This window comes from Kogia breviceps, chromosome 2 (genome assembly GCF_026419965.1).
Source record: "Kogia breviceps isolate mKogBre1 chromosome 2, mKogBre1 haplotype 1, whole genome shotgun sequence".
In the NCBI taxonomy this organism is placed as follows: Eukaryota; Metazoa; Chordata; class Mammalia; order Artiodactyla; family Physeteridae; genus Kogia; species Kogia breviceps.
Window position 1 is genome coordinate 40,854,847 of NC_081311.1, and position 14,369 is coordinate 40,869,215.

General features: G+C 34.6%; 1 protein-coding gene and 1 non-coding gene across 4 annotated transcripts in view; both read left to right on the top strand.

The window, feature by feature from the left end:
* PRKG1 (protein kinase cGMP-dependent 1) overlaps nt 1-14,369 on the top strand; it is a 1,199,831-nt gene that overhangs the window by 1,104,758 nt on the left and 80,704 nt on the right. The gene's annotated exons all lie outside the window — the stretch shown is intronic.
* On the top strand, nt 729-835 carry LOC131751644 (U6 spliceosomal RNA). Its single transcript, XR_009334222.1, has one exon. It is a non-coding gene; the product is annotated as a U6 spliceosomal RNA (small nuclear RNA).

The following is a 14,369-nucleotide window of genomic DNA, read 5'->3' on the forward strand; positions in this document are numbered from 1 at the left end:
AAACCCCCCTCGGAATCACCATTTTTGTCCTGGCCTGACCCCCTCACCATGTACCTCAGTGCAAAATGTTCACTTATTCTCTGCCTCGTCCCAGCATAGGGACTCTCATCGTAGATGCACATAATACAAAAAGAAAAGTTAAAAGTAAACAAGAAAGATGAAACTATGGTAAAAAGCCAGAAGTAAGCCTAGTCTACAAAGCAGGACCTGGTACCATCATCACCCAGGAAAAGAGTGATGCACAAAACATTTAGATGCACCAGGGTTGACTCTGACTTATTGCTGTTGAACCAGCCAAGTACCGGTCACTTCTCCCGACTCTAGAACTATAAAGAATATTACCTGCATATGGACCACTCTTTCGGCCCTTTTGATGTAGTCCAAATAAATAGTTTATTACTATTTCTATAATTAGTCCTCACTGATTTAAAGCTCCCCTCTGTTTACAAGGCTATTTGCAAAGGAACATTTTAGTCTGATATTTTCAGGATTACTTTTGGTGCCAGCTTTGTTGTTTGACACAATGTGACAGCATTGATGTTCTCTCGTTACATTTGATTACCAGAGAGAACCCTTTAGTTGCTCGCTCTGCTTGCCGTGGGGTGGGCGGTTGCTCTGTGCTCTTTGACTTGCAGAGGGAAATACGGATGTTGCTCCTACCTTTGAAAATTCACTCATCAAATGCACCTCAAAATACACGAGGCTATGCAAATCAGAAAAGAGGTCTGGTGCTCGCTTCGGCAGCACGTATACTAGAATTGGAACGATGCAGAGAAGATTAACAAGGCCCCTGTGCAAGGATGACACGCAAATTCGTGAAGCGTTCCATATTTAAAAAAAAAGAAAAAGAAAAGAGATCTGTATTGTTTGGTAACATCTTCCCAAATGCCCCAGGGTCGTCTAGCATCTAACAAACATGAGATTTTCAATGCACAATCAAGTGCACATGGGGTTGCTCTTTTGAACACCCTGACTTTGAAATTTTGGCCTTGCTTATTAGTGTTTTTCTGCCAAGCATTTTTGAGTAAAGATCTTAGTATTCCCACAATCTTATCAACAACTTACTTCAACCAACTTGGTCTTGATCTAAGCAATTCTCAGGGAAATGAGCCTGGAAAATTGTTTTTCCCCCTATGGAAAGAATTCAAGTGAGTAATATCCTGTTTCAAACTGGGAACTATATGCCAATTAGATGGAAAGAACACCAAGAATGGTATGAAATAGTCCTCAAACCAGAATTAGAACTTGCTGACCACTTCTCAGGTTGAATAGTCAGAAGACAATCCCATTCTCTGGGCAATAAAAATTGTTTTCCATTTTATGGCAGGGCAAAGTATAGGAGATTTGAAAAACTTGCAGCAGTTGGCCCTGAACTAATAAGTTGGCTTTCAGCTGTGCAAGAGCCGTTTGCTTTTCAAATTCTAGTACATGTAATCAGGCTGGGAAGATATATAGAAGAGTTTCTAAGGCCACCAGTGCTAGCAGATTAAGACTTTAGTGAGACTTGTGACTACAGAGAGCATCAAAGTAAATTTTTTCTTTCAAGGGCAGTGAGACTGATTTTTTTTAAAAAAATGATCTTCAGGATAAAACTACTTGGCCTTGGGTAGAAGTATTTTTATTTGTTTCATTAAAAATTTTAAAACTCTCAAAGGCCATTTGCTAATTTCTTCTCCACTGTACTTATCTTTAAGACTCCCTAAGAAGCAAGACTTTATAAAGGTGGATCTCAGTATGTCCTTGCATGCAACCTTTTCTAATTGACAGAGCAGAGGACTAAAGATAATTGAAAATCTAGTGCTGCTGACTTGCTTGGTGGATGCAGACAAGCCATTTGATTATTGACTCTGTCTTCTTCTGAAAAGGAAGGATGATTCTTTTCCACTGTTGTCATATTAGATAGCAACAATTGGAAATTACTTTCAAAACATCAAGAGCTCTTTAAATCCTAAGGATATTTCAGTCCTGTGTGGCGATAAGGTTAGCTTTTCCAGAACCCCAAACTTCCATAGAAAAGAGAGCAATCCAGTGCATGTGTCATTTTGTTATGTTTTGTTATGTTCTACAGCCTGTTGTGATATCGTACCTTTAAAAAGCAAAAAGAATGGTATCCATTAGCGTTATTAGTAGTAGATCCCTTGTGTTCTCAGTAATTTCAATCGAAAAATAATAATATGTGGCTAAAATACCTTTTCTTCAGTGAAGGGAGTCTCTCTCACAGGAGTGAAGGTAGCATATAGCATAATTCTAATCCTGCTTTACATTCAAGATTGGGCCATTCTAGAGAGAAAACCTTTGAACCTAGTGAGAGCAGGGCTGATGCTCAGTGCTGAAAGAGGTCCTTCTGGCAAAGTCATGCTCACATAGCAAGAGGAATATTTCCTTGGAGTTGGGAGACCTGGGCCTTAGTCAGAGCAATGACATCAACTTCTCCATGTTACCTTAAGCCTAAGGTCTGGAGCTTACCACCTCTGGACCTGTTTTCTAATCTGTAAAAATGATCATTTTGAAATCCTTTCCTAGTTCAAATGCTTAGAATGTGGAAGTTAACAAGCCATTCTTTTAGAAACATAACTCCCTTTTATATAAACAATAATTTCACCTTTGCTGTTTTCTAAATTGATAATGAAGACATCTTTGTGACTGTCAATAGAAAACAGACCCTTAAGGATCCTGGAATACTTTGTGGATCTATATTTTAACAAAAGCCACTAAGTTATATTTCTTTCCTCTCAGAATCTGAAAGTATCATTGTTAGTGCTTACTTTATTCAAAATACTTAAAAATCATGCAGTTTTGCTTGAAGTATGTTTTGATAACTCTTAGTAGTTCAATAAATCAGCCTTTAGAAACAGAGCAGTTTCCATTTTCATCATTATACATACAATTTTCTCTTGCCAATGTGACATTTAGATATGATAATAAGCCAGGCTATCTTCCAATTAAATGCCATTAGAAAATTATAGAGTGCCTTTGAAACTGGAAATGTTATTACCAACATTTTCCCCCATGAATCCTTTTAGAAAGAAATAATTTTTAAATAATGAATTAAAATGGCAACATAAATCATTTTGATACACTGAACATAATACACCATGTTAATTTATGTCTTTAAATTGTTATTTGAGAAAGATGAGGTACCATAAAAGTGAAGCATGGCTGTTGCTCACAGACATTTGTGTGTATCACACCAGTTTCCTCCAATGCATGAACTGCAAAAACTAGTCAACTTTATAAACTGTATTAATTACTTCAGGAAACCAGCCTATTACTCTAATATTCAGAAACTGTTCAAACGTTTTAGACAACCTAGGGAAGTTACTGATTGAGCGTATTGAATAGTAATGGTCCTAATATCCTCACAAAGGGAATAAAGCGGCTTCCTAAAATGATTAAGATCACTTTCCATTTAAGGACTTGGTAGGTATGACTCATAGGGTAATTCCCCATCAGTTTTTCTAAGTTTTTTGTTAAAATGGCTCTGCTTTATTTTTTTAAGCATAGTGTGCTTATTGTGCTAGTAAAATTTGCTTGTCAAAATATAACAATTTACTAAAACATATATTTTACTGAAAATGACTTTGTTCTTCCAAATCAAGTTCCCTTGCTCACCATGCTGGTAAGGAGATTAATTTTGGACACTCCTCTGGATGGGGCTCATGGTTTTTCCTCTTAAGCCTCTTAACTTTATTATATTACACGTACAATTAAATTAATGATGAAGAATATGCTTTAGTCTGTATAACAATTCTTCATTTCAAATGGGATCCCAAATGTTGCCTTGAGATAAAAAAGACCATTGAAGAGATGACACCTTTATAACAGACCAAATGACCAATGGTGGCTTCTGAGTGATGACATGAACTGGGACCATATATGAGCAACCCTGAAGGTCTCCTAATCCCATTGTTTAGAGGTTTTTATTATGTAGACAGATTTCATTATGTTGGCACAATTGATTAAATAATTGGCCCCTGTGATTGAAGGCAACCTTCAATTCCTTACCCCTGTCCACAGGTTGAGGGTGGAACTGAAAGTTCCAACCCTCTAACCATGCCTTGCTCTCTCTGGTGCCCAGCCCCCATCCTGAAACTATCTAGGGACCTCCAGCCACCAATCATCTCATTAGCATGCCAAAGAGGCATTTATCACTTCAGGGATTACAAGGGTTTTAGGAGCTCTGTGCCAGGCACAGGGACAAAGACCAAATATATATTTCCCATTAGATTACACCAGTAGATGCCAGTACCATACACCCACCACTCAAGTCATGGTAATCAAAAATGTCAGTAGACACTGCCAAATATTTTCTAGGGGAATTGGGGTGTGGAGGGAGGACAAAATCTCCCCTGGTTGAGAACCCTTGGTATAAAGAGAAGACAAATAAATACAAAACTGTGGAGGAGATGGGACACTAAAATATTAGTATCAGAGTACAGAATTTAATCTGATGTTGAAAATGAGCCTTCCTTTCCTGTACTTTCACTTCTAGGAGAAAAGTTTAGGTGCGATAAAAGTGTCACAGTTGGCATCAGACAAGACTGTGTTCCAGAAGCGCAGCGTTGACCAAAATTTAATTCATTTGTTAGGATACAAATTGTACAAAATAATTTATCCGCATTCAATTAAGATTTCTACATTTCTCCCTAATACTCAAGATTTAAAAAAATTTTTCTCCTTCAAAGAAGGAGAATTTTAAGTATAATGGGACAATGAATTCATGGGAGAATCTGGCTCACCAGGATGCTAAAACTTTGTGGTTGTTTTGAGATGGTAGAGTTAGTAAATTTGCCAAAGCTGGGAGAATACACAGTCTCAGTTTGTTCCACACATCGTTGACTGACATTTTTCAAATTAGATGCTGAGTCACTATAATAGTCTCAAATGTAATTACTTTGTGTATAATACAATGGATTTTCTTTCTATTCATATAACCCCTTGGGTTGTACTGGTAAAACATGGCATTGTATTAAGATAGAAAACACAAAAACAGATTTTAGGTGAAACTAACATCTATAATAGAGGACTGATATTACATTGGTAATAAAATACAAGTGTATATTATGAAGTTGAATGCACTACAAAAGAGAACAATGTGCTGCAAGCAAAAATGAAGTGCTTTAGAGGACTAGACATGGCAGATTTGACAGTCCCTCCAAATAGTAGCATTTTTACATTACAAGTTCTGTCAACATGGTTTCATTAACTTATAGAAATAAAGGGCATGGCTTTCTTTAAATTCCACCTTTGTGGTAATCACAAACAATGGATTCTGCCAACACAATGCTGTATTGTCATCCTGTTGCCTATTGACATGATTACTATTCCCCAAGTGCTTTCAGGAGCTCGCTGATTAATGAAAGAGCCAGAAATAGAGAGACATAGCCATGTCAATTGATGAGATGTTGGCATCTGTACAACCTCAATATTTGAAATGCAGAAAATGTTGACATTTCTGTGCAAGAAAGTTAGCAAGAATTGGGGGAGTACATAGGATCTGGGATTATTAAAAAGACTCCAAGGGCTTCCCTGGTGGCGCAGTGGTTGCAGGGGACACGGGTTCGTGCCCCGGTTGGGAGGATCCCACGTGCCGCGGAGCGGCTGGGCCCGTGAGCCATGGCCGCTGGGCCTGCGCGTCCGGAGCCTGTGCTCCGCAACGGGAGAGGCCACAACAGTGAGGCCCGCATACCACCAAAAAAAAAAAAAAAAAAAGACTCCAAGGAGAATAATAATTTAAGATAGTAGACTGCTGGGATTATTATAAAAGAATAAACCTTTAGAGTGTTGTTCAAACTATGGGTTACAAACCACTAGGGATCGTAAAGTTCATGTAGTGTATCATGACCAACATTTTTATTATTTCAGGTGCATCATACATAGTAGTATTGATTTTTAGTTTTTTCCCGTGTGTGTGTGTGTGTAAAGGATGTCTATGATGAAAAATGTACCTGTAGTCAAAAACGTTTGGAAACTAATAAACAAATCAATATAAATGCCTCCCTCCCAATTCAGTTGTAGTATTCATTGTACTTTCAATTTACTTTTAAAAAATATATGTTTTTTATTGTGTGCATTGAATAGTTAGACTTACCTTGTGCCTACAAATTACACCCTCTTGGTCAATTAAGTACCTTAAAATGCATGCAGTTGAATTCAAGGATAAGACAAAAAAAGGTGAGAAGGGCAAGGGACACATCTATCAATATGCAAAACAAATGTCTGTGTAGTCATTTCCGTATCAAAGGACAGTACATCATTATTGTGAAAAATTAAGTCAACATTTTTTAAGTTGAAATATGCCAGGCATGTACTAAGCAAAGAGAATACAAAACAGATATGTTCTCTTCTTGAGAAACTTAAAATCTAATAAATGCAGCAATTATGTTGTTGATTGTGGCATTATTTAATGAGGGGATTTAATGAGGTTATATGAGCACTTAGAAGGGGCATCAATATCAGCCTAAGGATTTTAACTATTTTTACCAAAACATTCTTCTGTATAAAGAAAACTACAGGAATGTTTTGAGCCAGGGGAGCATTTAGCTTGTATAGATTTGTTTGTAAATATCTATGGATTCTGTTCTCTGTAATGCTATAAGATGTGGTTGCTAACAACGTTTTGATAAAGTATAGTTTAAAACTTCCTTTATCCTTAGCATTTCTCCCTCTCTCCCCCTGGAGGTATATAATCTGTGACTGGGGAGGCTGAATAAGATGAAGAATTTCACTCATTCTCCCAAACCCCTCAGGTCCTGGTGGACTGATTTCCATTTGCCAGTTATCAATATTAATTGATCACAAGCCTTCACCTGCATTTCAAAAGAGTGACCCTGATCAGGTTATAATATTTGAAGTCAATGTTTATAGATTCAACAAAAGCAAAAAATAAACTTACCCTAGGTTTGGGGACTGCTTGTCAGCTTTTTAGAGCCACCTATTTAATGAGTGTTCTCATTTATATTCTGAAGCTACCTCTTCAGAATTTGAAAGCTTTAATAATCCTGTAATCACCATAGGTGCTTATCAATATTGGTTTACCTCTGCATTTGTTAAAGACATAGACAGTATCTGTTTGCTATAAAATATATAGTATAAGGCCCTGCTCATGAAAAATCTTAACAACTAGAAGTTCAAATAGTCCAAACTAGTTTTGTTGTGTAGATACTAATAATAGTGAGGTCCAGTAGTATCAGCAAGAACTCATGCTTTTCTAAACTATAAAACAAAGCCTTATTTATTTTCAGTACTTCATTCTATTTTTTTTGAAAATTAATAATTTTTCCATGTAACTTTTATAAAATAAATACAAGTTAATTAAAATGTTCAAGTAATCAAAACAACCCAAACTGCAGAAAATCTGGAAATTTAAATACATTCTATTAAATCAGAATATATATATATATATATATAAAATTTTTATTGGAGTGTAGTTGATTTACAATGTTCTGTTAGTTTCTGCTGTACAACAAAGTGAATCATATATATATATATATATATATATATATATATATATATATCCACTCTTTTTTAGATTCTTTTCCCATATAGGTCATTACAGAGTATTGAGTAGAGTTCTCTGCTATAAAGTAGGTCCTTATTAGTTATCTATTTTATATATAGTAGTGTGTAGATTTCAATCCCAATCTCCCAGTTTATTCCTCCCTCCCTTTCCCCCTTGGTAACCATAAGTTTGTTTTCTATATCTGTGACTCTATTTCTGTTTTCTAAATAAGTTCATTTGTACCATTTTTTTTTGATTCCACATATAAGTGATATCATATGATATTTGTCTTTGTCTGACTTTCTTCACTCAGTATGACAATCTCTAGGTCTATCCATGTCACTGCAAGTGGTATTATTTCACTGCACCTAACAAAAATAACATCTAGGCATTATTCAATTTTCCTGAATTTTCTGAAAAATCTCTTTTAAATGGTTTATTTGTTTGACTTGGTATCAAAATACATCTCATCGGTTGCATATTGGTTATGCCTCTTAAGTCTCCTTTGATCTAGAAGAACCTCTTTAATAGCCCTATTAGGTTGTTGAAGAAATGAATCAGTTGTCCTGATACAGCTCCCCCATTTCAGGTTTGTCTTATTGTTTGTAAATGGTGTCATCCACCTTGTATCTTTATATCCTCTGTATTTGTTGTAAAGGATCATCAACATCAAACCTAAAAGATTGATTAGATTTATAATCAACTTTTTGTGGTAAGAAAACTTCATAGAAGGTTCAGTGTACTTCAATATTGCATTATAACAGAAGGCAAATAGGACCTTACCACGCACATTTCCACTTTCAGCTAGTTGAAATTGAAACAGTGGATAAGGAGGTGATAGTCTGATCCTTTTGTTGTAATGTTTCCCACCTTTTGTTAAATGTTTTGATACCAGTAATGATCACTGCCTGAATCAACTATCTCATTAGGCTTTTAATATGATCTTGTCCAATTCCATCATTCTTTCAATGTCTATTAACTGGAATTCTTCTCTAAATACTCTCCATCATCAATTAAGAATCTGATAGACTAAACAGTCTATCAAACTGTTCATTCAAAACAGGATGACTACTTTTCATTCTTTCCCATTAATCACCAATTTCCAGAGCAAGTAATTGGTGCCATAGTTACCTCTTAGTGACACATGAAGGTGGGTTTTTTTTAAATCTTTTTTTTGTATTATTATGAATGCATAGATTTTTATACATTCAGTGAATCATGTTGGCTCCTCGTTTCCTCTTAACACAATCCCTTAGTTGCCAAGAGCTCCCTTGCTTTCTGAACGACAAGATGTCCCAGGTTCTCTGTGTGTATTTCCTCCCCTGAACCTGAAATCAGCCATTTCTCAAGGAACCATGGTTCCTCTTAGCCAGAAATGGTGCTAAGGAAGAGTGGTGGCTGCTACTGGGTCTCTTTGCTTCTAGATCTTTTTTAGTAGAAAAAGTAAGGGCATGATTGTTGTAATAAGCACATTATGTAACTCACAGCATGCTCTATGTAATCTTATACCTTCCCATCTTATTCTAAGAGAGTAGCATATTAAGTTAGAGACAAGTTGTATAATTCCTTAAGAATGATTTTCACATCAAGCTTTTTATCTATGTTCATATCTCAGCAGGACTTTTTATTATTTTAGGAGGAAATCAAAGATGAGAACTTATCATACCAATTAAACTAAAAAAAAAAAATTTCCAGACACCAATAAATACTTCATAGAGTTGGTGGCTCACCAAGATATTCAATATTTATATAAAAGGAAAAGATATTATGTATTTGTTTGGATGTCAAACTTAATTTGCATTCGAAATTTATTTCTTATTTTAGGTTTTAAGGAGACTGAGACCACATTGCGAGTTTTAGAAAACATAATAAACCATCGATTTTTAAAAAAATTTTTACCTAAGCAACTTCCCTATCAGATGGTTGGGGCAGAAGCTTTATATCCATGTCACTTGTGTTTCTATTTATTTCTGTTTTTGCCAAGATCTTAATTTTGTTGTTGTAATGGACTTCAATGTTTCTTGTCTTTGACCTGTAATTCTTTAGTGGGAAGCACCAACAGTTAAGGGTGATTGCTAGCAATTTCAAAGGGCATCCATTTTCTCAGTCATTTGTCTATTTCTACATCTTCATAGAGTAAATATTAAGGAAAAATTTCCCACTTTATAAACTGTTCCTTATTTCTATTGTGAGAAAAGCAAAAAGAAATTGTCTCTGTTTTCTCTGTGGAAAGCCACACAGTATAATCCTAACATTTTACTCAACTACTTAAAGCCTCTTTTAAATCCATGACTTCTTATCAGCTAGAATCTTTATTTCAGGAGACTGCATTTCTCTTTAAATAAATAACACCTATACTTTTTAAAAAATCAAATAATTTAAAATATATACAGAGTAAGAGGTAAATCTTCCTTGCTAGAAGCAAGCATTATAACCGGTTTCCTCTGGATCCCTTCAGTGATTCAAATAGCAGTTAACTTATATTTAAGTTAAAATTGGTTGCTTCTTTTTAATTTATGGTTTTTTAGAGCAGCAAAATGTGGGAAGTAATCAATACTGTGGACAAAACCCCAAAGAGATTTTATAATTATAAGAAGTCTCTATATCCTCTTATGTGCATTAACGAATTTTTAAATTGTAAATGTGTATCTAAAACCTAGCTGTATGGGTTTAGTGATATTTAGTAAAGATTAAAATATATTTATCAAGAGTATAACAAATAACTAGTTCTTTGTAAAGAATATTTTAATTTTTGCTTATTTTATTTTACATGGTAACAATAAATTCAAGCAAAACAATAAAATGTAAAGAAGAAGAAGAAAAAAAACTCCCCCAAATCTCACCACCAAATAACTAATTCTCAACAGAAAGGGTTAAGTTCCTTTAGCTAGAAACATAATTTCTTATTTATAAAAGATCAGTGATCAAGATCATTTATAAAAGATTCTATATAATTTATAAAACCACTCTCTATATTTTTACCTGTCTGAATAACTGAGTCTCCTAATAAAAATCACACTGTCAACTTAGACCTAAAATGGAGGTGTTTTACCATTTCATTCTCTCTCCACAGTTTCCACGGAAACATGACAATAGAAGTGGGGGGGGATGATGACTGTTATTCAAAGATAAAAATTATCCCAGGATTAAATACTTAGGACTATACAGCTCTTAAAGAACACTACAGAATTAATATATGAGCTATTAAAGTAGTAAAGAGAAAATTAAGTACATAAAAAAAAATTAACAAGGCTAATGTTGGCTCTGTCAGGTTTCCATTTATGCAGTCTGTGTCTCTGCCTATAACAATGAGAAGCTAACTATTGGAACAGCATTTAATTAATGAAGTTCACTGTAGAAAAAAATAGTAAATAGCAATTGAGCTATCAGTAGTGAGGAATTTGAAAAAATAATCTTTTTTTTTTCCTGCAATGTTTTACCAACTGACAATATTAAAGCACTGTGGGGGGCGGGGAAGACTATATCCAATGACATTTTTACTTTTAAAATAAAATATGACAGAATTTACTATCCCAATTAGCTATGTGTATCAAGGTGACTAAAATGGAACCTTTTACTTTATGAGTTAATTAGTGTGAAATAATTAGGAAAACCTTCCTTACAGTGACACTTGCTATAATGAATTACTACTGTGGGTCTCATCCACTTTGAACTGAATGTAGGGAAAGTACCAGTTTAACACTTAGGGTAAATGTGTTAGAGATGTTTTACCAAAATGGATGTTTAGATGGTTTTGTAATGACAAAGAAATAGAACACATCATTTGGTGAACTGATATTTTTGACATAGCCCCTATATCAATGATATGAAAAGAGAAATGAATGCAAAATGGAATGTAACTAAGTAGCCAAACAACTCAAAGTAGAGTCTGCTTAATGCCTGTGCTTTTCGTGTTTGATTGTTTATTTCCTCACTGGCCCAACTCCATTCATGGGATTTTGTATTTATTTTGTTTGGAAGATACCTAGCACCAAAGTGAAGGCATTGCTTTTTAGAGTAGCTACCTATTTTATACATTTAATAACCAAAACCATGTGCTACAAACAAAGAGCAGACACAAAATATCAAGGTGTTCTTAATGATATTGGCCTTGGTAATTTGGTGAGTTGGATCTTTCCCTAAGTAGCAGAATTGGAATCTATTGAAGACCTAAGTCTCTGTTTGAACTTCCCAATCTTCTGTTCACTTGTGCTGTATACCTGCAGCAAGACTTGATCAGTGTGTGCTGGGTTTAACTATATTCCTGGAAGATTCTAATACACAAAAGTATGTTTTTAAAAGTCTATCATTTTATGTATAACCTTCTGAAATTAAACTAAAGCTTTTTATTTTTTAATTTTATTTTAGTGATCACTTAGAAGTAACATCTCACATGTCTAAGTCCATTCTTAATGATTTCTAATTGCTGAGTGTCTGAATGACAATCAATTTTTAATTTTAATTCTATTTTTAGATTAATTATATAACCATATGGAATCATCTAAATTAAAAACTGATAGTTAGATATTTGTTGACAACATTATGTGTTAATATATATATGCATTGGGTCTATCCAGGGAAAAATCTACTCCCATTATTTTCATGGTTCCAGTGAAAACGGAAGAGAACATGAAAATTTGTCTCATTTAGTGATATGTGTAATGGTTGATTAAACATTCAGAGAAATGTTAAAAGGATCATGATTGAGTCTTTTCTTTGTTAACATCTTAATTACCTAAAGGATGCAGTCAACAAATCTGTAATTCAAAATGTAGGTGTTATTCCCCAGGACGTGTTGCAAACATCTGAGAGGAAAAGAATGCACAAAATGGAGTGAGGCGGAGAGGAAATTAATTAAAACATAAATTAGAAAAACAAGGCTCACCAGCAAGTAGTTGTCTGAAATCTGTATATTTTTTAACAAGGAAAGATATTTATTTTGGATGAAAGTAGGAGGTTTGGGAATTCTCTAAAGAGACTCTGGGGTATTAGTTAGCTAGTAAATTAGATGTGAACTTGCTAAGGCAGGATTGTACTGCAGCAGAAACATGGCTGGTCATATTGGGGACTTGTGGGTTCTGTTAGGAGATAATAATGGGAATAAAACTTCCCTGGATGAAGGATTTTCAAAATATTTTACATCATTGAGCCAATATTTCAAAACCTTTATGAAATGTTATTATTATGATAGTGTCATAAATCCACTGTGATTATGCTAATTGTGTCATAGGCAGTAATTAAATAGTATAAAATGTCCATAGGATTTCCTAGCAAATGAGATGGAGGTGCTTACATGTGCCTGATTCCCTAAAAATGTATTAGGAAGACAATTAATATAGTTCCATTTTATAAATGAGGAAACTGAAGCACAGAGAAGTTAAATAACCTCCCCCCACCCCCAAGTCACACAGCTAGCAAGAGGACCTAGTCCACAGTGTAAAGATGTCTGAGAATCAGAGGTAATTTATTACCAAAAAGTAATACTTCAGTTTATACATCGGGAAATAGGATAGTGCTTATACCTCACCAACTTCAAGGACATAGTTCCTGTATGGTTAATTCAGTACCTCTGGGTCCTCTCTTAGAGGTGTAATTTAGAATATTGGAGGATAGTTTGTAAAGTTTTCCTTTGGTTGGCATTTGTTCTGTTTTGCTTTGTTGGCTATTGTTTTTTGACGATGGTGCTAGAAGGAGAACTAAAATATTTACCAGCTTTTAAAATAATTCCCTTTCCAGGGAATTATGCATGCAGTTTCATGAATTGGAGATTATATATTATAAACATGATATATAAAATTGCTTGTTGATATGCTGAAATTTTTATAGTAGAGTTTACCAAGACAGCAGCTATAGATTTACCAGTTACATTAATATTTAAATAATTTTGTTCTACAAATGGAGTGACACACTGAAAAACAAATTTTTGTGTGCAGGGGGGTTGGTGGGCAGAATTCCTTGAGATGCAAAAAAACTACTTGAAGATAGAGGAAACCATCAACATTCACAACCCTGAAATTCATCTCTAATCTTTGCATGATCAAGCAGGCACGTTGGACAACACCTGGATCGAAGGTTGGCAGGAGAAGCCAATAATCAATGGAGGCCTAGATTCCTTCTTGCTTCTCTTCTGATAAAGTTGACACTCTCTGAGGCACAAATATGTTTTTTGTTAATTTAAGATCCAGACTGTGCTGCTTGTCTGTAGTGCCTGGGCATTAAAATGACCTGATGTTGGTCAAACTATCTTTCATTTGAAACATTTTTAGAAATCATTTCAGAAGTATACAAATATGCTATAGTATGTAAATAACTTACCTTAAACATTTTAGCTATTCCCTAAAGCTTTAAAATTAATTTTTCCTTAAATATTATTTTTAAATTTCCCATAAAATTTTAAAATATTAAATTACATGTAACTTTCAAAACTCCATCTTTTTTTTAAACCCAAGGTTTTTTTTTCCCAGCTTTTGTCTGAAAATTAAAATTTTTTGTGTATTTCTCTGCAGAGTCAAGCAGTCAATGTTAGGCAGCTGTTAGAACTCTACACTGAACCTTGGTTTGTGAGATAATCTTTAAGGATGTGAAAGAATTGGATCCCTCCTTTTGCACTTGTGAGGCTTACATTCCACCCAGCATGAGAAATGAGCTCATGTTGACTGGATAAAAATAAGTAAACATGTCAACTGAGGACAAGATTATACCAAGTGACTACACTGCTCATTGTTTCAAAGCACGTTTTGATAGAGTCTGAATGAAGTTAACAGAAGAGATATACTTATGTATGACAAATATTGTCTTTGTGAAGACTACAGACAAAGCTTTATCCAGTAAAAGAAGCACCTGGGAACTAGTCATAACCCTGCACTTG